Here is a 25,906-nt window from a genome sequence, read left to right as displayed (position 1 = left end):
GAGACAATAATGAAAAGGCACAAAACCTTAGTTAGACAGTAGGGATATGATTTTTGTTGTCTGTTTGTTTATTTTTTAAGGTCTCTTGTACAACATAGTGAATATAAATAATAGTGGACATTGAAAACATGTGATTTACTTTGGTCAAACCCTGTGACCAAATGGGTTTAGTTGGCTTGTTTTGGTCATTTCATGTTATATTAGAAAATCACAACACTACTTTGTATACCATAAATAGGTACAACTATATATTGTCAGCACATAATTCAAACAAAGAGATCTCAGAATGAAGCCTGAGAAGCTAGGGATACAAATAGGCAAAGAACATGCTGTATGCAGGAGCTGAGTCCCTGAGTGCAATTCATACTAGGGGTTACAGTGAGGTGATTGTGCACCAAGTTTGGTATGAAAGGAACTGCTTTTCCTTATGAAGTCTGCTATGAAAAGCTTTGATAATAACCCGTGGTTGGACCTAAAAAATTATTCACAAGTTTTTAAACTGGATTCAGACTCCTCAGTTGACCTTGTGATACCTACCTCACTAATTGTGCAAATCATTGTGGAGAATCATCTTGGCATAAGAGAAGTAGGTAGTTGATACCTTGCTTTAGAGGTTTGTCTAGCTGGCAGAATGGCTCAAGTGGTAGAATACCTGCCTAGCTGGCATGAGGCACTTAGTTCAAATCCCAGAATCACAAAAAAAAAGAAGCTTCTCCAAATAATATTTTAGAAGTGTGGATCAACAATCATTACAGATGAAAACAAGTGACTGAATAGGAAGCTAAAAATATCAACTAAATCAAATACATTTATGTTCCTCAATATAGAACATCCTCTTAATGTTCTACAAAATCGAGAACTCTGTTACTACAAATTGTCTCCCATTTATCAATAAGAATATGATAGAAAGACAGAAGCCATCATGAGGACACAAAAGTAGATTAAAAAGGCTGCTAAGTGGTAATAATAAATCTCCACATTAAAATATTTCAAATTTATCTTAAATATGAAAATGCCATGCTATATTATATTACATAGGCCTTCTTCCAAGAATTATGATAGAGAGTTTGAAAAAAACATCTGTACTGACAAAAATAAATTCCCAAAACATGGTCTTGACTGCAAGAAAGGTAATTAAGGATTGTTTTCTTTCTTTTGAGAATATCTTTATGAGGTCCACAGAAATTTCATTAAACACAGTTTCAGTTGTTGTCTCTTATGATCAGACTCTTGACCATTTTGTAGTTGAATGATGGCAAGAGGCTTACTCTTCCAGATATGATAATCATATAGAATGAGAATATTGCCAATGTTTATTATATATGTATGTGTGTAATTATATATACTGGTTCCAATATCTCTGCAAATATAAAGACTAAAACAGGGAACAAGAGAGTTTCTGGCTCCTCTTGGAAGGAAGTGGATTCTGGGAGAAAAGAGGAAACAAGGTTGACAGGACATACTTTGAGTCAGGCCAATGCAAATTTGAATGATAAACTCTGTTTGAGGGAATGGGGGTATGCAAATAGCAAACAACAGCCAGAGCAATTTAATCCCATTTTGGCAGACATTGCCACCTGTATCCAACTGTTAACTAGGTGAGTGACTCAGGATTTGGGAAGGTGCTTTGACTTCCCTGGGGAACCTCCACTGACAGATGTTACTAAGTTACAGAGAAAAGGCAACCAGAATCAAAATGAGCCTGAGGGACTCTTCAAAATAAGGTTTCCATGGAAAATCAGATTAAAATATGCATTAATTTTCTTATGTTTGTAATAATCAGAACAATACATTTGGCCTCATATGAACTCTAATATTAATATGGACAAAAACTTGTTTAAAACCAGGTTTTATGAGATGATTTAAAATATTTTAAAAGAATAGAATCTATCTTGCATTTGGTTTGGCAGTCAGTTGCTTCCTGCTATGCAAAAGAATCTTTATGAAATGGTCTGAAAAGCTACAATTCCAACAGATTTAATCTTGGATCAGCATTACAAATAACTACAAGAAATGAACACTGATATTTCTTAAGTTGATATACAACCTTAGGTTCTCTTGCTAAGAGTCTAAATCCTGTCTGACAGCTGTATAGAAATAGATATCTGACTAACTTTAAGTGAATCCTAAAACATTGTTTGTAATAGAACTTTGTCTTTTCTCACTCTATATTGTGCAAAGTTAGTATATGATATATAATATAAAAATATAGTAGAAGTTATATAAACTGCACAGTGGCTTGAAACTTTTATTGACAAAGTTACTTGTCAAATGTACAGAGAGCTTTCTAAGGTGTATGGTACAGAAATGATAGTTGAAAAATTGGGTAAAATCATAACTTAAAATTTAGCAGATCTTACAGAGCAAAAATACCAAAAGAATGACTGTAAACCTGAGTAAGACATGTCTAAAAGATATATAAAAATAATTTTAAAGGAGTCAATTTAAAAATATTTTAAATATAAGAAAACTGAAAAAAATTACATAAAGTCTTTTGCAAAATTTTCTAACCATTTCTCCTAAACTAAATGGCATAAAAGAATATATGTATATAAATAATGCTTCCTTGTATCTGAGAATTGGTAAACTTACAGATTTAGAAATACTTATTTTTGCTACATATTAAGTATTTCCTTAATATGGAAATAATTTTTACAAATCAGTAAAAAAGACCACTCCAATAACAAAAGGCATAAATTATTTGATAATCTATTTGTAAAGAATATATGAAGATAATTTCAAATGTAATTGTTCAAATAAGATATGCAATGAAAATATTTTTATTGTTTTTAAAGTACCAGATACTAAAACAAACAAACAAATAGCCATGCTATGCCTGGCATCACTCAGGTAAAGGTTCAAGTTCACATACTGGCATTGAAATTTATATATCAACATAAAGAAACAAAAAGATTAGCACATTCATACAGGCACAACTTAAAAAATATAATGTGAAAATGATAAAATGTAGAGAAGTTAAATAAACCAGGGGAAAGATCCAAAGGCAAGTAAAAGCCCCTCTCCCAGGCAGGCCCCTGTTTCAGACCATTCCAAGAGAAACAGCAGATATCCTTCTGCCACACATGTGCTAGTGTGATTATGTTGCAACCTTCCCAACCTTAAGCTAAACTGCAGGCGCCATCTTAGAGAGATCCAGGTGCTGACCTACTAGTGTAAATAAATCCTCCATTCCTCCAAAAAAAAAAAAAGTAGACAAGTCTTTTATCCTAATGATTTTGTCATGTTGATGATCTACAGTATAGCAACAAGAATTTAGAAACATCTTGATCCAATTTCAGGTGATTGATTTGTTAAATAAATAATGATATTTCAGAGTAAGAAATTTAAAATTATGTAGCAGATTGGTATTTTTATATGAAATATTTTAATTTCTTACACTTATTTTGTGTGAAGAACACATTACAAGAAATTATGAAGGCACTTCATCTAACAAAAAAATTCATGATAGATAATGTGACTAGATATGTTATGATTAGTAGAATTATGTAGATTTTGAATTTTTAAATGTGTATCTTAGGGTTTTTCAGTAACATAGTTTCCTTCTCATACAAAGAAATATGTAATTATAAATGACAAAGCCATTTACTGTTGAAAAATATAGGTTGAAACACTGTTTAAAATCAAATGTTAACAGAGAAATTATCTCCATATTTTGTAATAGTAGAAATACTGTACTTTTAATCTTTTAGCTGTAGGCACCTGACAATCATTAAATAACATAGATTATTAACAATGGTTAATCCACAGAAATTCTCAGTGCTAACTCCAATCAGCATATGTGTACAATTGCAAAGGACTTGTATGCTAGGTGTCTTAAATTATAAAGTAAAGAGGGTGCGTCTACCATAAATAATGGCCATCTTGCTAGGAAAATTTTCTGGCGTACATGGTTAAGGTTATTAGCTGTCTTCAACAAGAGTTATCCATTGTGACAGTGGCTTTGAGTTAGCAAATGGGAGGGAAAAATGAAAAATGTTTATTTAAATAAATTACAATAATATATAATAAAATACAATAGTGTCTCAACATAAGCCAAATAAAGTTTCAATATCATATGATATGTGAGTGTGATTTTAATATATGTTGTTTTGAATATTAATCATATTTTTCCATTTATAAAAATATTTTATCAAATGTTAATATTTCTCCATAAATAAAGTATGAAAATTCAAATTCTGCCTGGAAGTGAGGGGGAGTGGGGGAAGAGGGAAGGGGTGGTAGGTAGGGGGGAGAAATGACCCAAACAATGTATGCACATATGAATAAATGAATTAAAAAAAAATAAAGAAAAAAATGTAAATTCAAATTCAATTTGATTAGTGAATTTTGCATACAAATTTGAAACTATCACAATGAACCCCATTGAAACGTAAAATTCAGGTAAAAAAACTGAAATGTATTGATTGAACAACAACTTTTAAATCCATTTTCTATTTCTCAAATTTTACATAGGAAATTATATATAATAGTTTTAAAATGTAATTAAGTAGCAAGAGTAACTTGACTGCTCATTGGGACAAATTCTACACTTCATGTTAGTGCCCTGAAAATAATTTCTTAGTGTGTATTTATTCTACTTGTCATAATTAGGAATATTTCAAATATAATATTAATTCATGCATTAACTAATTCACTTATTTTTATTCATTTATTCACATATGCATACATTGTTTGGCTCATTTCTCCTCCCTGCTTCCCCCACCTCCATCCCCTTCTCCCCTCAGTTCCAGGCAGGTCCTGTTCTGCCTTTATCACTAGTTTTGTTTAAGAAAAGAAACAAGTATAATAAGGAAAACAAATTATTTTTGTTAGCTGAGTTAAGGATAGCTATCCAGAAATATTCCTATCATTGCCTTCGTGTACACATGTTATGACCCATGTTTATTCATCTCTAACTGATCTTTACCCTGGTTACTGATTCCCTTCTCATGATAACCTCTGTAGCTTTAAGGTTTCTGTACTACCCTCCTCTGGAATGCGGACATCAAATGCATTCATGTTTTGGGTTTTCTTCCTATTTTTATATCACCCATATGTGCTCTCCCCTTGTCATGTGATCCCATTCCAACTACATTGCTGCATTTGCCCTAGATCTAAACTCCACTTATGAGGGAGAACAATACAATTTTTGGTCTTATGATCTTGGCTGACCTCTCTCAGAATGCTGTTCTTTAGTTCCATCCATTTACCTGCAAATTAAACTTAAGGAAATACAACATTTCTCCTCTGGTTGTCCACCCAGTTATACTATAAAACATGTCATTGTCTATGATTATTCTGTGCACATAGATCTCAGTTTGAACATAAGAATCTCCATTTTCATCTGTTTTTAAGTCTGCTTTTAGCACTCATCACTTTTGCTTTCATTTTAAAATAAAGTTTTAGCATTAATAAGCCATTATAATAAGTCAAGATGGATTTGGTAAACCTCTACTTTATGAATCTATTTTCTTTCATGGTCTTGATAAATAAAGCAGTAATTTATCATTATTAATCATTCAAAACATTATATGTCATTATTTTATTCATTTAAAGAACTTGTTAAAAATTCCTGATCAGTGATAAATTATATGATCAACACTAACTTTGACATGATTCATAAAAATATTGACTTCTTATTGTATATATAATTTGATTCAATATAACCCTCCACAAAATTTCTGAATATTTTTAAACAATTAAATATCAAAATGCCTTCAACCCTGTGACCAAGCTATTTAAAATTATTGGCATGGTGTTTATTTACTTAAGTCTTTAAAAATATTTATTTACAACTTTTACTAAATTTATTTTTCATAGCTTTCTATGTTTTTGTCAAATACATTGAAAGTTTTGTGTTGCTTGTTCTTTCATATGATGGATGAAAACGTATTCAGCTGAGAAACCACTATTTTGCATTTTTAAATAGAGGGCCAATGTCAGAACATCTTTTTCCTTCATTTGAGTTGTTATGTAAATTTTTAAATTAAATTGGCTTTCTTTTTTTTTTTCCACGTCAGAAGGGTAATGTGCCCACATCGTAACAAGATTTGAGGCTGGCACATGTCACGCTGAGGCATTAACACCCAATCATCATGCTCATGAACCAAAAAAGGATCAAAATTGGCTTTCATTAATTTGTCTTTTCATCATGTGTAGGTGATTAAAAGATTGGTAGTAATGACTAAGGAAAAAAATGCAGGTTCTGATTGAGGCTAGTGGATGTTTTTATAGTTTTCAGGAAGACTGCTCTAAACATGATTCTTTTAGAACTAAATTATGGAAGAATAGAAAAACAACTAAAGTAAATTGCTATGGATTCTAACTGGCTTTAGAAGGCAAATCCACACAAGAAAGAATTTTTAAAAAGGGAGATATAACCTTCATCTTCAAAATAGGAAATTAATGCCTTCAGGAAAAATCTGCAAGTAATGATAGTCTGATCTGCATGAAATGTAGGTCTAATGTATTTGCCATAAATTGATCTAGGATTTTTAGAACAAAATTTATAAAGCATAAATGTAGGGGAGGAAGACGTGATAGAAAATGAACAGTAGCATTTCATAAGAATTCCTGCCTCTGGAATGACTTCAAGGAAAGCAAAATTAGCAAGCTATTATAGTAATTTAGGCCTAGCTTAGACAAAAGATCTACCCATGGCAAAGTCTGTATCTTAGGAAAATGAGTATTAGTAAGAAATTACATTTTCTATTATTCTTGTTAGTAAGTTGCTATTGTCATCTTTCTCATTTTGGAAAAGCACTGGAAGTAGAACATCTGCTTTTGATTAAATTGGTGCACCAGTATTTCTGTACAACTCCCAATCATAATTAAAGGTTGCTATTTCTATCTTCTCAAAAGATGTTTTGCAAACTACATTTCATTTGGAAAAATTATATCTTTTTATCTAATAGTTATATTTTCTGTTTCTCAAAATAAAATAAAATGAAATGACCCATTTTGTAAAGATTGGATCAATTGTTTTAGATACGCTTTTGCTTATGACAGAGTTCTGTTTTTTTAAGAGGGTTGTGTTCGTGAATTTAGCTAATAAGCCAGTACTTTAAACAGCTTCCACATCCTCTTCTTTCAGAAAGATTGTCAAAAGTACATCTTTGGCCAAGAGCTCAATTGTTTGATTCCTATTTGATTTTGCAAGGGAGAATTTATTAATTTTAAAAGAGAATAAAATGGGAGAAAGACTTCCTCTTTGCTTTTGTAGAATGTTGAAATTTATGAATGGTTACACCTGAACCACTTTATAGCAAAGGAACCTAGGTGGCAAGCATATGACAATGACATTCCTTAGCCCTATCCCCATACTGCATTATCAAGTTGTGTCCTGATAGAATAAGAGGATGGTCTTTTGAAGGCATAGCTGAAGTGCCAACTAGAAGATGACACCTTAGGAAAACCAACACTATTTTTCAAGATAGAATGTACACCTAAATCCAGTGTCATTGTATTACTACTATGTCTCCCAAAGATACAATACCTGAATCTAGAACACAACATGTATAACTAAGACTGACCCCACTCACTGACACTACCAGAGAACTGCTTGAGGAATTGTGTCTCTCCTCCCTAGTTACCTTTTGAGGAGTGTTTCCAGCAGATGGGATACAATAGGATCCCCACTAAACCTTATGTTACAATTACCACTAAGCCATTTGGGGATCTTTCTGTTAGAGAACAATAAGAACAGAAAGGAATTACTGAGCAGGTAATTGACCCTGAGCATCATCTGGGGGTTGCAACGGTTGGCCCATAAGAACAGAGAAAATGTCCTGCATTTTGGTGATTTGTCAAAGAATCTCTTGCTGCTCTCATCTCCATTTCTAAGTGCAACAATCATATTTGATGAGGTCTTAGTAACTAGTGGATGACCACATTTGATGGACCTGTCAGCCACCAAATAACCACAAAGATGAGCAGTAGATTTCAACCAATGACTGAATAAAGGCAACAAATGACTTCTTCAAGGTAGGAAAACTCTTTGTTGCAGTTTGGCCCCCAAAGTTTCTCTGCATAACACTAGGGTATTGTCTAGCAGTTACTTCACTTTTATCCATACTCCTTCCTTTTTCTACTTCCCTAATGCCTTTTGTCTTGAGATCATATTCCTGTTATACAATATTCAAATTAGAATCCACATTTAATGCTCTACTTGTAGGGAATCCAACCTAGGATATTGACAGTGTTTGCTATGTGTTCTTTTTATGCACTTCTCCTAACAAACTTCCCAGCTATATTTAGATAATGTTTTGTACATATGTAGATGTAAATATGGCATAAATAATGATATATGTGAGATATATGTATACTCAAAACTATAAAATGAAAATCAAGAAAATTAAAATGCACAACTAAATATGATTATACAACCAAATATCCATAGATTAGATGACTTAATACTGTGAAAATATCCATATAAACCCAAGAATCTGTGGTTTCAGTACAATACCTATCAAAATCTCAGTGTCATTCCTCACAGAAATAGAAAAAAAAAATCAATCCTAACATTTGTGTAGAATCCCAATGATCCTGAGTAGTGAAAGCAATCTTGAGCAACAAAAGAAAATTGGTATTATCATACTTTCTAATTCCAAAATGTTAAGGAATTGTAATGAAAAACCAAGATGCTGGCATAAAAGGATACATTGGATAAATGAACAGGAAAGAAAACCCAAAAAGAAATCCATACATTTACATTTAATTGATTTTTGAAAAAGGTATCAAGAACACACAGTGGGAAAAGGACAATGTCTTTAATAAATGGAGTTGAAAAATTGGATATCCATATGCAGAAGAATGATTTAGAATCTTTTCCTCACCCCACAAACAAAATTTTAGTCCAAATGGATGAAAGTCCATCAAAAAGTAGTTAAAAAAAAGACTTGAAAATTTAAAACTACTAGTAAAAAATATAAAGTGGAGTAGTTCCTGATTGTTTGTCTGAGAGATGATTTCTCAAACAGGACCCGAAAAGCACAGGGAACAAAGGCAAAAATAAAAAAACAGGACTGCACCAAGCCATGCAACTTCTGCGAAACAAATAACAGACTGTGGAAATAACTAACAGATTCAAAGAAAATATTTACACCATACATCTGACAAGAACCTAACATCTGGAATGCATAAAGAACTCAAATGACTCCATAGCAAGAGAACTAATAATCCAATTAAAAGATGGGCAAAGGACATCTCAAAGAACATATGTTAGACCAAGAGATGTATGAAAAAATGCCCAGTATTACTAATCACCAGAAAAATTCATGTAAACCACAATTAGATATCATCTCACGTGTGCTAAAATTCACTACTATCAAAATGGAAGAGGTGACAAGTACTGGTCAGGATGTGGAACCTCGTTCACTGTTGAAGGGAATGTAAGTTAGTACAACCATTTGGAAAGCAGTGTGCAGACTATGCATACAGCTAAAAACAATATTAGCAGATGATTCAGCTATCTCGCTTCTAAGTATCTAGCCAAAGATAGTGAGTATGTTGAAGAGATATCTATATTGCCATGTTCACTAAAGAATTATTCACAACAGCCAAGATTTGAAAACCTTCAGCATCCATCAATGGATGAATGGATGAAGAAAATGTGTTTTCATTTGCAGCACTATATATGAAAATGAAAGACATTATGCTAGGTAAAATAAACCAGACACAGAAAGATAAATACTACATAATCTCATATAAATACAGATACTGAAAGATATCAAATCAATAGATTGGTGATTAATAGAAGTTTGAAGTGATGGTGAAAGGGTAGATTTTGGTCAAAGAGGAAAAAAATTCAATTAGACCAGAGAAGTTTTAGTGATCTATTGAAAAGCATAGTGACTACACTAAATGCATTTTATATTTCAAAATTAGATTTTTTAAATCTGAAGGAGTAGATTTTAAATGTTCTCACTACAAAAGGATGCATATGCTACTTTGATTGACTTAGTCTTTCTATTATTAACATTGCATTTTTCAATATAAAAGCTATATATAAAATTGTCATTAGTGAATTAACTTTTCTAATTTTTGAAAAGTATTATATGTTTCTTATGCTTCTATATTGTCACTTATCATTAAACTTTTAATATAGTTTAAAAAGGTTAAAACATCTAAAATTAACATAAAACATTATGGATAGTATAGGAACTAACGGGAGTGAAAAAGTTGATATTAATAGAGATGATAAAAATAGTGTTTGTGTTTTCATACATTATTTTTATTTTACTAGGTGCATAGGAATTGTGTTAGAGATGTAGAATAGATTAACAGGATGAAAAATTTAAGTTCAATAGGGTTATTGCAGTTATAAGTGTTAGTAGAATGATTAGGCTGGTTCTTTTCTTTTTTTTTACTTTTTGGTTGATGATTCTTTTGGGTAGACCACTGAACACTGAATGCATATGCTCTGACAGTTCATCAATTTGGTACCATGCTGTCTTGCAGAACTTCTGGCATGCATCAGACTGTGAGCACACAGAAAGTAATGTTTAGTTTTGAATGCCATGGACAGATAACTCTAAAGTTTTATATATGGATGTAACTAACCATTTCATTGGACTTCTTGAGCATTAATTATACTATCAAAAGTCGCTGAGCTATTATAAAAGGCCGGGAACACGGTGGGCAGTGGTAGTAATACTCAGCATAGACACCTCATTGCAGTAAAATGGAAATTTCTTTGTTACTCCAATGTTATGTACAAATCCATTTTCTCCATTTCCTCAATATAAATACAACTAAAATTGGTTTCATCTGTCTTTTGATTTTGTAAAATTTGGGCATATTTAGAAACCTGAGTCAATCATTCTTTTCTTGTTGCTTTTTTGGTATTGTGATTTGAACTCAGGACCTACAACTTGAGCCACTCCACCAGTCCTTTTTTTTTTGTGAAGGGCTTTTAGAGATAGGGTCTCAGTATCTATTTGCAGGGGCTGGCTTCAAACCACAATCCCCCTGATCTCTGCCTCCTGAGTAGCTAGGATTATAGGTGAAAGCCACCAGCACCCAGCTATTAATCATTCTTAAAAAGGTACCACTACACATTTTTTAATTGTATTCAACAAATATAAATATGTGCCTGGAGAAATTATTTAAGATGTGCTCATTTCTCCATTGTTTATTAAGTGGTAGTGTTTGGCACAGTAATGAATCGTTCTCTACATCATTATTCATTGGAACATATCGACTGGCTGCGTCATACACTCATTGACAGACTTCTTTTGGCCTCACCCAAGGCACAAAGTAACCATCTGTCTCACATTTGAAGCCTATGCCTGAAGTTGAAAATCTCAGAGATTCAATTTGACATCAAATTTTCAGTATGTGAATGCAGCTCCGTGTCTTGGAGCAATAGATATATTTGTAAGGCTTGGGAATTTCTTTAGAATTTGCACAGAGACCTATACGGTACTAGAATTTTGACTTTGGTTTTGGAGTCCAGGAAGATAGTTCTATATTGATTTTTTTTAATTGATTCCTATTTCTTTGTTGTAGAATGGAGTCCTGTCTGAAAAATAGAACTGCAGTTGAAATAGCTTCTAGAAATTCAAATGGCTCTCCAGAGATCTTTTTGACTTATCTTATTTAATTGTTATGTGAGTTCAGCTTGGTTGAGACTGTTTTAAATCAGTGCCAATTATAACATGGCCCTTAGAGATCAAATTTATAGCTGATACTACTGACATATTAATTGATACATTTTAATAGTGATCATAGTTACATAAGAACTATCCTATATTCTTGAAATAAAGCCCCAAGATTTCCTAAAAAGCTTTCATCTAGAATGTTTTGACTTTTGGGGGTCAATTTAACACAAATTCACTTGCAATGCTATTGATGTAAACATACACCTAATTCAAATTAGAGGCTGAGTTACATATGAAAAACAATACAGCTATGGGGATAATAAATAAATAAGCAAAGGAAAGAAATTCCTTCCAAACTCCAGTTTCTTACAGATTATTAACATGCACACCCATGTTTATTGCAGCACTATTCACAATAGCCAAGTTATGGAAACAGCTGACGAATGGATTAAAAAAATGTGGTATCTATACACAATGGAATTCTATCCAGCCATGAAGAAGAACGAAATGTTATCATTCGCTGGTAAATGGATGGAATTGGAGAACATCATTCTGAGTGAGGTTAGCCTGGCCCAAAAGACCAAAAATCGTATCTTCTCCCTCATATGTGGACATTAGATCAAGGGCAAACACAACAAAGGGATTGGACTATGAGCACATGATAAAAGCGAGAGCACACAAGGGAGGGGTGAGGATATGTAAGACACCTAAAAAACTAGCTAGCATTTGTTGCCCTTAATGCAGAGAAACTAAAGCAGATACCTTAAAGCAACTGAGGCCAATAGGAAAAGGGGACCAGGAACTAGAGAAAAGGTTAGATCAAAAAGAATTAACCTAGAAGGTAACACCCACGCACAGGAAATCAATGTGAGTCAATGCCCTGTATAGCTATCCTTATCTCAACCAGCAAAACCCCTTGTCCCTTCCTATTATTGCTTATACTCTCTCTACAACAAAATTAGAGATAAGGGCAAAATAGTTTCTGCTGGGTATTGAGGGGGGGAGCAGGAGGGGGTGGAGTGGGTGGTAAGGGAGGGGGTGGGGGCAGGGGGGAGAAATGAACCAAGCCTTGTATGCACATATGAATAATAAAAGAAAAATGAAAAAAAAATAAAATAAAACTTAAGTCAGATCTAAAAAAAAATAAATAAAGTTATTTAAAATATAACATTTGGAAAGAGTTTTGGTTTTTGAGACAGAGGTCTCACTATGTAGACTTGGCTGGTCCTGGACTCATGATTTTTCTGCCTTAGCTTCCTAAGTGCTGGAATTTTATTTGCGTGCATCAATACAACCCAGAAGGAAACTTTTTTCAATCTCATTTCCTCTTATCTCATAATCTTCCATATGTGAAGTCCCTATTCTTTACTATCTTGAAGTAAAACATTGGTTCTACTCTACCTCATTGAAGAAAAGATACCCAGCAAATTAGTGTCACACTAAAGACAGGTAGAGGAAATGAGTTCCATAAACCAGCTTATCTAGTTATAAGAACACTTTTAAGAAAAACCTTTTGCTGATTCAGGGCATTGAAAATCTCTTATTAAAACACTTTACCCAGAAATCCTAGGCATGTTTGAAAATATCCATATATACACTGGCTGAATTAAATGAAAATAACCGCTAATTCAACTTGGAGGAGGGCATCTTTCTCAACAGAAAAAATTAAGCTGGATTTTCATTGTACTATATATTATGTTCAACTGACTTTCAGTAATAATCAGGCGAAGAAAAAGGAACAACACCAAACATAGAAATCAGTGAAAGAGACAATATCTGCAATTTTGCCTGGCTTCATTAACATCTATGGTAATTTTCAACCTTTATACAGTAATAACTAATGATATTATGATTCTAGTAATTAAGGGCACAAGAGAGAAGAAAGATTTGTGGTATATGTCTTCTGAGGATTTTGCTATAGGCCAGTAAATTGTAAGTAGTAAAAGACAAATTGTTTGCTTCAAGCAGAGTTATATATTTCTTGCATGGGTGTTATGGGTCATGGGAAGCAGTAATACCAAATCCAGAACTAGTCTTACCATCAAATCCATTAGCACTTAAATTTTTAGGTGAATCAATCTATAGTAATTTATTATCTACTGGAAAGAGCCCTAACAAACTACAAAAGGAGGCCATGGTCTAGTCAGAGTGGCAGTGAACATAGAATATCTGTAAATCATTGTAAATGCAATTTATTTCATTTGTAATAAAACTTAACTGGTTTTAATAGTTGATAGATAAATAATAGATAAAGTAAATCTGTAATAGAAAGAATATGCTAGTATTATGGATTCAACTTGACATGACTGGATGATTGTCCCCAGAGTAACCCTATTCAGTTTTTCCTGTTTCCCCACAAATAGTGGTATAAACCATAAGAGTCATTTGTAGGGCTTGACAATGAGACTCTGGTTTCAGGGATGAGTCTGATTTTTTGATATTATCTTCAGATTACCCAGTGCATGTTAGCCAGGATCAAGTCACTTTTGTCCTAATCTAAATGTGCTCCTCTTTTTGACCCAAATTGCAGGAATTCAACTGCTCCTCCTGCCGGCCAGGACCATGATTTTGTTAATAAGTATCCCCAATAAATTGCAATCTATGCAATCTTCCATCTCTCTGCCTCTCCTTCAGTCTCATGGCACCTTGGGAATGGTCCTTATATATGAAGACTGGTGTGCAGAGCATAAGGAGAGTTGAAAATGCTATAACAACAAAAATAATTTCAGGAACTAGAGACGTAATTCTTAGGAAGAAATAATAGATCTTTGGAAATTAGCAAGCCTCGGGAATCATGTCAGTAGGCTGAGTAGTGTAATATTTTAGTAGTAAATGAAAATTTCCCCTGATGATTATAAAATATTCTGATTCTAGGGTTATGCTAGTTTTATTTGGTAATCAGTTTCTATCCCCAGGTATATTGAGTTTTGAAAGTGTAACTGCAGGGTATACTTAGAAAATCTCACACACATTCTCAAACATACACACACACAAATGCAATATGCAGAAGGAATAGAGCATGCTAAGAAGTGTGTGTGGGCAAGAAAATTCTTACAAAGCAGCTTTTCAATGTCTTGAGAAAGAGGGTTAAATTTCTCAGATTTTGAAGACAATTCTCACTTGTTAATAGGAATTAAATCTGTCCTTCCTTTAAGGAAAAAAAAAACATAAATATGCCTTTTCTTAGCATCTAATCTCCAGTTACTCCTAAATGGAAAGTCAAGTGATTTGAGGACACATTTTTGAGTACAAAATAGCTTCATATTCAGAGATGAACACAGGACTCAAACCTGCAAATATTTGTACTGACTACCTGGTCAAGATATGGTAAGAGAAGCAAAACAATCTAAACAGAGACACATCTACCCTAGGCAACTCATTGAATTTCAGCAAACTAAGAAGAGTTGAAGTAAGAGATTCCAGGACTCTGGCAACTGATTTTGCAATCATACCACCAAGATTGAAACTTACATTTAATTTTAATAAGAGCAATAGTTTCTCTAGAAGGAATATAGGTTTTCCTCACCAAGTTTCATTCCTTAAGATCACGGAGGAGATTATAGGTATGGACTTTCCTATAAACCACTTTTCTCTAAGATCATTGATTTTAAAAATGGGTTCACTTTTAGAGTAGAAATTAAGGGATTATGGTCTCTCTCTGTCTCTGCATTTATTGCAGTAACCTGAAAACAGCTGGCAAATTAGAAAATAAAATCACCTGAAAAGGTAATAACCATTTATTAATTACATCCTTTTGATTTTTATGCCAGTGTGAGGCCTAGTAAAAGCCTGGACAGTCACTTTATGAATTGTTTGGCAATCTCTTATGCCCCACCCACAAGATCTTATCAAGGAATTTATCCTGTTGCTATTCACTTCAATTTCAAATACATGTGAGGATATGGATCACATATATGATATGAAAAGTGATCTAACCTTTTTGGATGAAGGAAAGCAAATTAGAAGTTTTAGGAAATTTAAATGTTTTTCCTAATCTCATGCAGCAAAGTAGATTTTTATCCTGTGTTATATGTGGTTACAAAAGATATCCTAGGAAAATTTGCATACAGACTCAAGTAAATCTATAAAAGAAGTCCATTTTGCAGCCTGAAATCCTCCTCTTCAGTGATTCTTTCTGCTTTATGGAGCTTTGACTTCACAAAGTAGCTAATTCTTTTGTACTACAATACCTTCCTTCCTCCCTCCCACTCTCTTTTCCTTTCTTTCTTCCTTCTTTCCTTCCTTCAGCTGTTCCTTCCTAGGAACTATTTCACATTTTCTATACAAACTTGTATTCTGCTTAGCTCCTTTTGTTTTCTTTTCTGTCCATTAAGGTTTTGTTTTCCTTTTTGGAAGATGATAATGAACAAGAAATAAATCGAGAATTATTGCCAAAGTTAGCAAGGCATACCCATATCTCATTTTTACCTACCCATAAGAATTTGGTGTCAACTATGTTGTCTCAATGTCTGTGCTGAGAGATAGGATGGTGCTAAGGACCTGAAAGTGAACCTTTGTGAGTCTGAGACCTGCTGGAATTGCCCTTATTCTTTGCATACCTATTTAAGGCAAGATTTGTACCATTGTTTTCCAAGTAAAGCAAATTAAAGTCTAATGGAATTTCACTGTGGGGAATACTCATGAAGGACTTGAATTTTAACATTCTGAAAGTTTATTGAAATAGGAAAGAGTCAGATCTTTCCTTTTATAGTGTATATTATCCCAGAAATTTTTTGAATGTTCTACTCTCTTGTTAGCTGTGGCTATCTCTTCTATTGCCTGCACCCTAATGTGACAGAGTAATGCAAGCTCCATGTCCTAAAAATCCTCAGTCAATTGAACTGCATCATATTCAGGATAAAGATTAAAACCAGTGAGGGTGATTCTAAGTTAGAAAAAGGTTGTTGGCATTTTATTAAAAAGAATTGAAAGTGAAATACTTGGTTTTTGTCTTTCCAGTTTTAAGTTTTGTAGGTTTTTCTCCTTTTAGTATGAAATATGGCTAGCCCAGTAGTCGTTTTCAACTAGGAAACAATTACTTTGAAAAATGTTGGTATATTTAAGATTTATAGGCCTATAAAATTCAACAATTTAGTGATGAATAAAATAGCGATCATTTTGTTATCATCACAAACTACAGTTTAGCTTTCTGGCCAGACTTCAAAAATACTATGATAATTGTTAAGAAGGACAAATGCAGTGAACTAGAACTAAAAACAAAATCTAATTTAGGCTAATAAATGTCCTCAGTATTCCCTGATATTTTAATCTTTAAATTCAGATCTAAATGATTAATAGCTAGCTACAAAAGAAAGAAAGTGGGATTAGTTATGAGGTTCTTGCAGCAATTGAAGGAAAAGATAATGGTAGCTTAAATTAGGACACTTGCAGAGAGCACACTGAGATATAAAGTTTGAGAGCTGCTTAGGAGGCCAATAGCAATACAGCTCAGACATCACCAACATGAGGAGCAAAAGAAAGAACATCTTCATAGGTTTCCTACATGTACAATTGTTTTTAGCACATATAATTGGATGAACATAGTTACTCCTATTGTTCATTCAAATGAGAATCTGTGGAAGAAGGCACTTTAAGTTCCGGTTGGTACATGGAGTCATACAAATAGGCAGTTAGATATATAGGGCTAGAATTCAAAACAAGAGCTGAAATGTGGACACATGCTTACATATTAAATGTCTAGGTGTTTATATGTCAGACAATCAAGGCCACAGGTATGGCAATGAGCACTTAATTGAAGGCCTTTTTGACCTGAGACAAAGCATAGAGAGACAAATTCATCAATTAAAGACCAAATAAAGGAAAAAGATCATCTAAGTGATAGAAATGGAACAGTTAGAGGTATGAGAGTAATGTCAGGGGATGTGCTATCTAATGAGGAAGAATGTTGTAATTTTTATTACTATTGTTACTATTAACATTATTATTTTACTTGGAGATGGTGTTTACTAGTAATGTGAAATGTTTCTAAAATATCAGGCAAAGCAAACACTGGGAAATATTCACTGCATCTGTAATCAAGAGATCTCCAAATAGAGGGATCACTAAACAAGTTGGAATGAGGTGAAGAAAGAGACAGTGGTGAAGAAAATGTTGGCAGTAATTTAGGGTGCCAGTTGGTAGAAAATTGTCTTTGAAGGACGCTATAATTTTTTGATGTTTAAAGGTTGGAGAGATGTCAGTATTTTTAAATAACAAGGGGGGAGATAAAGTAAATAAATAGAATGCAATATACAGAGAAGTAAAATTAATTGTATAATTAATTATTCAGGCAAAGAGAAGGTAGGACCAGTGGAAATGCGTAGCATCGCTGCTGGTGGCAAGGTACAACAATTGAGGCAGGAGTATATCCTGAAAATGAATGTTTACACTTCACAGGTGCCTTCTGTAATGTTCATACACCTTATTTCATTACATTCCAATCTATGTGCACTAGAAATTACTAATATATCATTTTTTTTTAGAAAAGAGAATAGGTAAATATTACCCAAGGGCAATTTTGTGCAGGACAGAGCCAGAGATCAAACACAGAAAGCCTGACTCCAAGATCAAGGTGATTATCTACCACCCTTTACTCTCTATGTAGTCTTTTCTGGTTTATTTGAGAGAACAGAGGGAAACCTGTCATACCTCCACTGTTTTTTAGTAAAAAGCAATTTAACCTTCATAATAAAGTGCATTTGAGTTTTGAGATAAAAAACATACAGAAGTTTAACGAAGATAGGAAGTATTCTTAACTTTACATATAATGGTAAAGAGCAAATCTACATTTAAAGACTTTCTCCTTGCCAAGATGAATGCTTTTCAAGTTTTCAGGGTTGAAAGTTGTCATCCTGCTGATCACAGATACTCCATGACTGACCCCTGAACCTCACATTAGAAAAAATCTTTTCTATATCTCTTTTTCTTTCTCTTTCTTTTTCCTCTCTAGGGGTTATTATAGTAATTCAAATGTGTTGCCCCCTTCAGTGCTCCCAGAGTATTCCATAACTGGTTCAGTCATAGCGTTCTCTTTGTACTATAATTATTTGTGTAATTATGGAACAGGATAACCATTAACAGTGTTTTTTTTTTTCTTTCTGAGAGAGAGAGAAAAAAAATACTACCAGATGCTTAAAAAAGTAGCCTTGCTGATGAATGCAACCTGAAATAAATCTTATAGATTAGTAAACATTTCTTATTTTGGTTGCTCAGCTTTATGAAAGTATAGAATAAATTGTACATGGTTCCCTGGGGTTGTTAAAAACAAGCCTTTCAGAACCCTCTTACACTGTTGGTGGGAATGTAGACTAGTACAACCACTCTGGAAAAAAATTTGGAGGCTACTTAAAAAGCTGGACATCGATCTACCATTTGATCCAGCAATACCACTCTTGGGGATATACCCAAAAGAATGTGACACAGGTTACTCCAGAGGCACCTGCACACCCATGTTTATTGCAGCACTATTCACAATAGCCAAGTTATGGAAACAGCCAAGATGCCCCAGCACTGACGAATGGATTAAGAAAATGTGGTATCTATACACAATGGAATTTTATGCAGCCATGAAGAAGAACGAAATGTTATCATTCGCTGGTAAATGGATGGAATTGGAGAACATCATTCTGAGTGAGGTTAGCCTGGCCCAAAAGACCAAAAATCGTATATTCTCCCTCATATGTGGACATTAGATCAAGGGCAAACACAACAAGGGGATTGGACTATGAGCACATGATAAAAGCGAGAGCACACAAGGGAGGGGTGAGGATAGGTAAGACACCTAAAAAACTAGCTAGCATTTGTTGCCCTTAATGCAGAGAAACTAAAGCAGATACCTTAAAGCAACTGAGGCCAATAGGAAAAGGGGACCAGGAACTAGAGAAAAGGTTAGATTAAAAAGAATTAACCTAGAAGGTAACACCCACGCACAGGAAATCAATGTGAGTCAATGCCCTGTATAGCTATCCTTATCTCAACCAGCAAAACCCCTTGTTCCTTCCTATTATTGCTTATACTCTCTCTACAACAAAATTAGAGATAAGGGCAAAATAGTTTCTGCTGGGTATTGAGGGGGGGAGCAGGAGGGGGTGGAGTGGGTGGTAAGGGAGGGGGTGGGGGCAGGGGGGAGAAATAAACCAAGCCTTGTATGCACATATGAATAATAAAAGAAAAATGAAAAAAAAAATAAAATAAATAAAAAAATAAAAACAAGCCTTTCAGATTGTTGTACTGTTTGAGAAACATTTGGCCTGAAGGAAGAATGCAATTGTGTGAAGTCCTTTGATATGTGAAGACTTCAAAAACACCAAAGGGGGTTCTCAGGGTTGGTGGGGAGGGCTTGCTCATTCTTTTAGATATCTAATCCTGATATGTCTAAGACTCCTAGTTAGGTTTGTCAGGTAATAGCTAATCATGTGATAAAGAACAGAAAAAAATATCCAACTTAGCCATTTGGAGTGAATTTCACTGTGGTTCTGGTTATTTCCTGATCAGCTCTTATCAGAGCAGCTGTTCATCTTCTTTACTGTGCAGGACCAAGCCTAGGAGCAATGTATCTTTTGACAGTGAGAATGGTGAAGCTTGGGACCTCTTTGTTATGGAAAGCCACAGATCCATTCCCTTTTTGCCACTGGACTCTAGTTTCTTCTACCAGCCTTGGAAAAGGTCAGGACATTTAAAGTAATAAATCTTGGGTCAATTCATTTATGGAGAAACATAAAGGATATCAAAGACAAACATGAACACTAAAGAAGTTAAGGCAGGTTTCAATCAAACAACTATTATAGCTTAAAAAATAGTGTGTCATGAACTGAAATCAAATTTGATTTATACAGAGGTGATTGGGCCTTTTAAAGTGAAGATGAAGGAGTAGGAAGGTAGTGATGGGGACTTGGTAAATTTGGGACAATGAAAATTTATAAAATCCAGGATGAGGCGGTTGGTATGAGTGAAACTTCTCTGCGTTTCTAAGACAGTCACTTTAGTCATCCTAGACATGAAGCCTTGAACTTCTGGGAACTGTGTTTGTTGAAGTCTATATAAGCCAAGATTGAGGGGTCTAGTTGCTTGCAAATAATTTTAATGGCTAATTCTTCTATGACACTTGTAGCTGCTGTGCCAGGGATTATCTCATTTGGTATTGAAAATAAGTCTGAAAGATTAATACTCTTATTTTGATCAAAACTGGGACTTAGAGGCATTAAATTGGAAAAATCAACATTGAAATATAACAGTTCCGTGGTGGAGACCAAAACCTGATTCTTAAATGTTTCTTTGTAACTAGTCAAAGCCATAGGTGGAAATTATTTCAAATACAGTTTGTTTCTTTTTAAATTCCCCCCGCAACCCCAAGTACCCCACTACTCATCCCACACCGCTTCTAGGCAGAAACTGTTCTGCCCTTTTCTCCAATTTTATTGAAGAGAGAAGACATAAGCAATAATAAAAAAGACAAAGCGTTTTTGCTAGTTCAGATAAGTATAGCTACACAAAGAGATTCCTAGCAATGCTTCCATGCACAAGTGCATTACAACCCGAATTGATTCATCTCTACCTGACCTCTTCACTACTTTCCAGTCACCTTCCCATACTGACCTCTGTCACTTTAAGGTTACTGTATTAGTTCCTCTGCAGTGGGGACATCAAACACTTTCAAGTTTGGGGGTTTCTACCTATCCCCATTCCTCCTGTATGTGCTCTTCCCTTAGCGTGTGACCCCAGTCCAACAACATTACTGCCTTTGCCCTAGAGCTCAAGTCCACATATGAGGGAAAACATACAATTTTTGGTCCTCTGAACATGGCTAACCTCACTCAGGATGATGTTTTCCAGTTCCATCCATTTACTTGTGAATGATAAGATTTCATTCTTCTTCATGACTGAGTAAAACTTCCTTGTATATAAATACCACTTTTTTTTAATCCATTGATCAGTAGTGGGGCATCTTGGCTATTTCCATAACTTGGCTATTGTGAATAGCACTGCAATAAACATGGTTTTGCAGGTGCCTCTGGAGTAACCTGAGTCACTTTCCTTTGTGTATATCCCTAGGAGTGGGAATGCTGGATCATAGGGCAGATCTATGTTAAGATATTTAAGAGGCCTCCACATTGATCTCGAGAGTGGTTGCCTAGCTTGCATTCGCACCAGCAGTGTACCAGGGTTCCTTTTTCCCCACATCCTCACCAACACCTGTTGTTGTTGGTGTTTTGGATGATGGCTATTCTAACAGTGGTGAGGTGGAATCTTAGTGTGGTTTTGATTTGCATTTCCATATGGCCACAGATGGTGAGCAATTTTTCATATGTTTTTTGTCCATTTGAATTTCTTCTTTTGAAAAAGTTCTGTTTAGTTCCATTGCCCATTTCTTCATGGGTTCATTGATTTTGGGAGAGTTTAATTTTTTGAGCTCCCTGCATATTCTGGTTATCAGTCCTTTGTCAAATGTATAGCTGGCAAGTGTATTCTCCTACTCTGTGGGTGGTTTCTTCAGTTTAGAGATCATTTTTTTGTTGTTGTTCAGAAGCTTTTTAATTTTATGCAGTCCCATTTGTCCATCCTTTCTCTTAGTTACTGAGCTGCGTGGGTTCTATTGAGGAAGTCCTTGCTTATGCCTATCGCTTCCAGAGTACTCCCTGCTCTTTCCTGTAGTAACTTCAGAATATTGGGTCTGATATTAAGGTCCTTGATCTATTTTGAGTTAATAATAGTGAAGGGTGATAAACATGGATCGAGTTTCAGTTTTTTGCAGGCAGATAACCACTTTTATCAGCAACATTTGTTGAAGAGGCTGTCTTTTCTCCATCATATGTCTTTGGCACCTTTGTCAAAAATAAGGTGGGCATAGCTGTATAGATTCATACCCGCGTCCTCTATTCTCTTATACTGGTCTTCATATCTGTTTTTGTGCCAGTACCATGCTATTTTTATTGCTATTGTTTTGTAATATAGTTTGAACCTCCAGCATTGCTCTTTTTACTGAGTATTGCCTTGGCTATTTGGCTTCACAATTCACTGTCTCTTGTGTTTCCAAGTGAACTTTAGGGCAGATTTTTCAATCTCTGTAATGAATGTCATTGGGATTTTGATGGGAATTGCTTTTGGTAGTATAGCCATTTTTACTATGTTGATTCTACCAATCCATAAGCATGGGAGATCTTTGTACCTTCTGTAGTCTTCCTTGGTCTCTTTCTTCAAGGGTTTGGAGTTCCCCTTGTAGAGATCACTCACACCCTTTGTTAAGTTTATGCCTAGGTTTTTGGTTTTTTTGAGGCTATTAAAAATGTAATTGTTTCAATATATTCTTTCTCAATTTGTTCATTGTTGGTGTATACAAAAGCTAATGGTTTTTGTAAGTTGATTTTGTATCCTGCCACCTTGCTGTAGCTGTTTATGGTGTTTAGGAGTTTTTCAGTAGGAGTGTTTGGGTCTTTAAGATACAAGATCATGTCATTTGCAAATAGAGGTATTTTGTCAGTGTTTTTACCTCTTTGTATTCCTTTGTTAGTGGGCCACCTTGCCTCATTCCTGATTTTAGGGGAAATGGTTTCAGTTTTCCTCTATTAAGTGTGATATTGGCTATAGGTTTGCCATGTATAGCCTTTACAATGTTGAGGTACTTTCTTTCTATTCCTAGTTTTCTTAGAGCTTTTATCATGAAGTGGTGTTGGATTTTATCAAAAGTTTTTTCTCTGTGTATTGAGATGATCAAGTGATTTTTGTCTTTGCTTCTTTTAATGTGCTGTATTACATTTATAGATTTGCATATGTTGAACCACCCCTGAATCCCTGGAATGAAACCAAGTTTGTCAAGGTGAATGATATTTCTGATATGTTGTTGGATTTGGTTTGCCATTACTTTATTGAGGATTTTGGCATCAATGTTCATTAAGGAGATTGGCATGTAGTTCTCCTTTTGGAGGTGTCATTGTCTGGTTTTGGGATGAGTGCAATATGGGCTTCATAAAATGAGTTAAACAGTGTTCCTTCCCTTTATATTTCATGAAACAGTTTAAGAAGGTTCTTCTTTAAACGTCTGATAGAATTCATCAGTGAATCCATCAGGTCCTGGACTTTTCTTTTTGGGAGATTCTTTACTATTGCTTCAATTTCATTTTGAATTATAAATCTATTCAGGTGATTAATATCCTTTTGTTTCAATTTTGGATGGTCCTAATTATCTAGAAATTTGTCTGTTTCTTCAAATTTTTCAAATTTATTGGAATATAGATTCTCAAAGTAGTCTCTCATGATTCCCTAGATTTCTGTGGTATCTGTTGTCTCCCCTTTTGCATTTCTAATTTTACTGATTTGAGTTTTTTCTCTCCTAATTTACTCAGGTGTGCCAGGGGTTTGTCAATCTTTATTATTTTTTCAAAGAACCAGCTTTTTGTTTTGTTGGTTCTTTGTGTATTGTTTTTTGTTTCTATTTCATTAATTTCCATCCTTATTTGTATTATTTCTCTCCTTCTGCTTGTTTTTAGTTTTTCTTGTTCTTGTATTTTCCTAGGAATTTTAAATGTGTCATTAGGTCATTGATTTGAGATCTTTCTGTCCTTTTAATATATGCATTCATGGCTCTAAACTTTCTTCTTAGGACTGCCTTTGCTGTGTCCCATAGGTTCTGATAGGTTGGGTTTTCAATTTCATTAACTTCCAGGAACCTTCTAATTTCCTCTTTTATTTCATCAATGACCCAGTGATTATTGAGTAATGTGTTGTTCAGCTTCCAACTGTTTGCATGTTTTCTACTGTTGTTTTTGTTGTTGAGTTCTAGTTTTAATGTATTCTGATTAGATAGAATGTATGGGATTATTTCTGTTTTCTTATATTTGCTGAGGCTTGCTTTGTGCCCTAAGATATGATCAATTTTGGAGAAAGTTCCATGGACTGCTGAGAAGAATGTATTTTGTGCAGAAGTTGGATGAAATATTCTGTAGACATCAGCTAGGTCCATTTGATCTATGGTGTGATTTAGTTCTAGAATTCCTTTATTGATTTTTTGTTTGGTTGACCTATCTACTTATGATAGACAGTTATTAAAGTCTCCCACTACCACTGTGTTGGAGTCTATATATGTTTATAGGTCGTTCAGAGTATGTTTGATGAATTTGGGTGCACTGATATTGGGTGCATATAAGTTGATAATTGTTATTTCCTTTTGGTGTATTTCCTCTTTTATTCATATGGAGTGTCCTTCTTCATCTCATTTGATCAATGTAAATTTGAAGTCAACTTTGTCCAAGATAAGTGTTGCTCCTCCTGCCTGGTTTTGGGGGCCAATGGCTTGGTAAATCTTCTAGCCTTTCACTCTAAGCCAGTGATGGTTCTGTCAATGATATGTGTTTCCTATAAGCAACATATTGTTGAATATTCCTTTTTAATCCAGGTTGCCAGTAGGTGTCATTTGATGCAGGAGTTAAGTCCATTAACATTCAGTGTTATTCATACATGTGTGGTGATTCCCATCATTTAGTTATTTTTGTTGTGTAAGGATTTGATTGTGTGCAGCTGAATCAATGCTACTTTCTGATTTCTTGCCCTTTCTTCTCCTGTGGTTTAGTGCTGCCTGTTCTCTCATGGTTTTGTTTGTTTTTCATTTCTGTGTGCAGAATTTCCTGAAGAATCTTTTGTAGTGGTGGCTTGGTGGTCATATATTGTTTTAGTTGTTTATCATGGAAACTTTTATTGTTCCATCTATTTTGAATAATAGTTTTGCTGAGCAGAGTATCCTAGGGTTGAAGTTGTTTTAATTCAGTGCCTGGAATACCTTATTCCTTGCCTTTCTTGCTTTTATGGCTTCCATTGAGAAATCTGGTGTGATATTGATGGGTTTAACTTTGTATGTTGTTTGTTTTTTCTCTCTTACAGCCTTCAGTATTCTTTCTCTATTCTCTGTGCTTGTTGTTTTAATGATAATATGTCATGAGGTAGTTCTATTTTGGTCAAATCTGTTTGGTGTCCTGGAGGCTTCCTGTACCTGAATGGGCATAGTTCGGGAGTTTTGTTATTATTTTGTTGAATGTATTACAAATCCCTTTTGCTTGCATTGCTTCTCCTTGTTCAATGCCCATGATTCTCAGGTTTGATCTTTTGATGGAGTCAGTGAGTTTTTGCATATTCCTTTTGCAGGTCTTGAGTTGTTTGACTAATAGCTCTTTAGTTTTTCCTTTAATTTCTATTTTATCTTCAAGATCTGAGGTTCTGTCTTCTGCTTGTTCTAATCCACTGAAGTAGCCTTCCACCATGCTTTTTTTATCTGTTTCATTCTTTTTTTTTTGAGGTTTTCCATATCTTGGGTCACTTCC

General features: G+C 34.4%; 1 long non-coding RNA gene and 1 other non-coding gene across 2 annotated transcripts in view; one reads left to right on the top strand and one right to left on the bottom strand.

Annotated features, from left to right (window-relative positions):
• LOC141411441 (uncharacterized) overlaps positions 1-25,906 on the top strand; it is a 137,830-nt gene that overhangs the window by 32,065 nt on the left and 79,859 nt on the right. The gene's annotated exons all lie outside the window — the stretch shown is intronic.
• On the bottom strand, positions 6,015-6,118 carry LOC141413253 (small nucleolar RNA U13). Its single transcript, XR_012438048.1, has one exon. It is a non-coding gene; the product is annotated as a small nucleolar RNA U13 (small nucleolar RNA).

Source organism: Castor canadensis, chromosome 10 (assembly GCF_047511655.1).
Source record: "Castor canadensis chromosome 10, mCasCan1.hap1v2, whole genome shotgun sequence".
NCBI lineage: Eukaryota > Metazoa > Chordata > Mammalia > Rodentia > Castoridae > Castor > Castor canadensis.
Note: the sequence above shows the minus strand (reverse complement) of the source record. Positions and strands in the feature narration are given on the sequence as shown.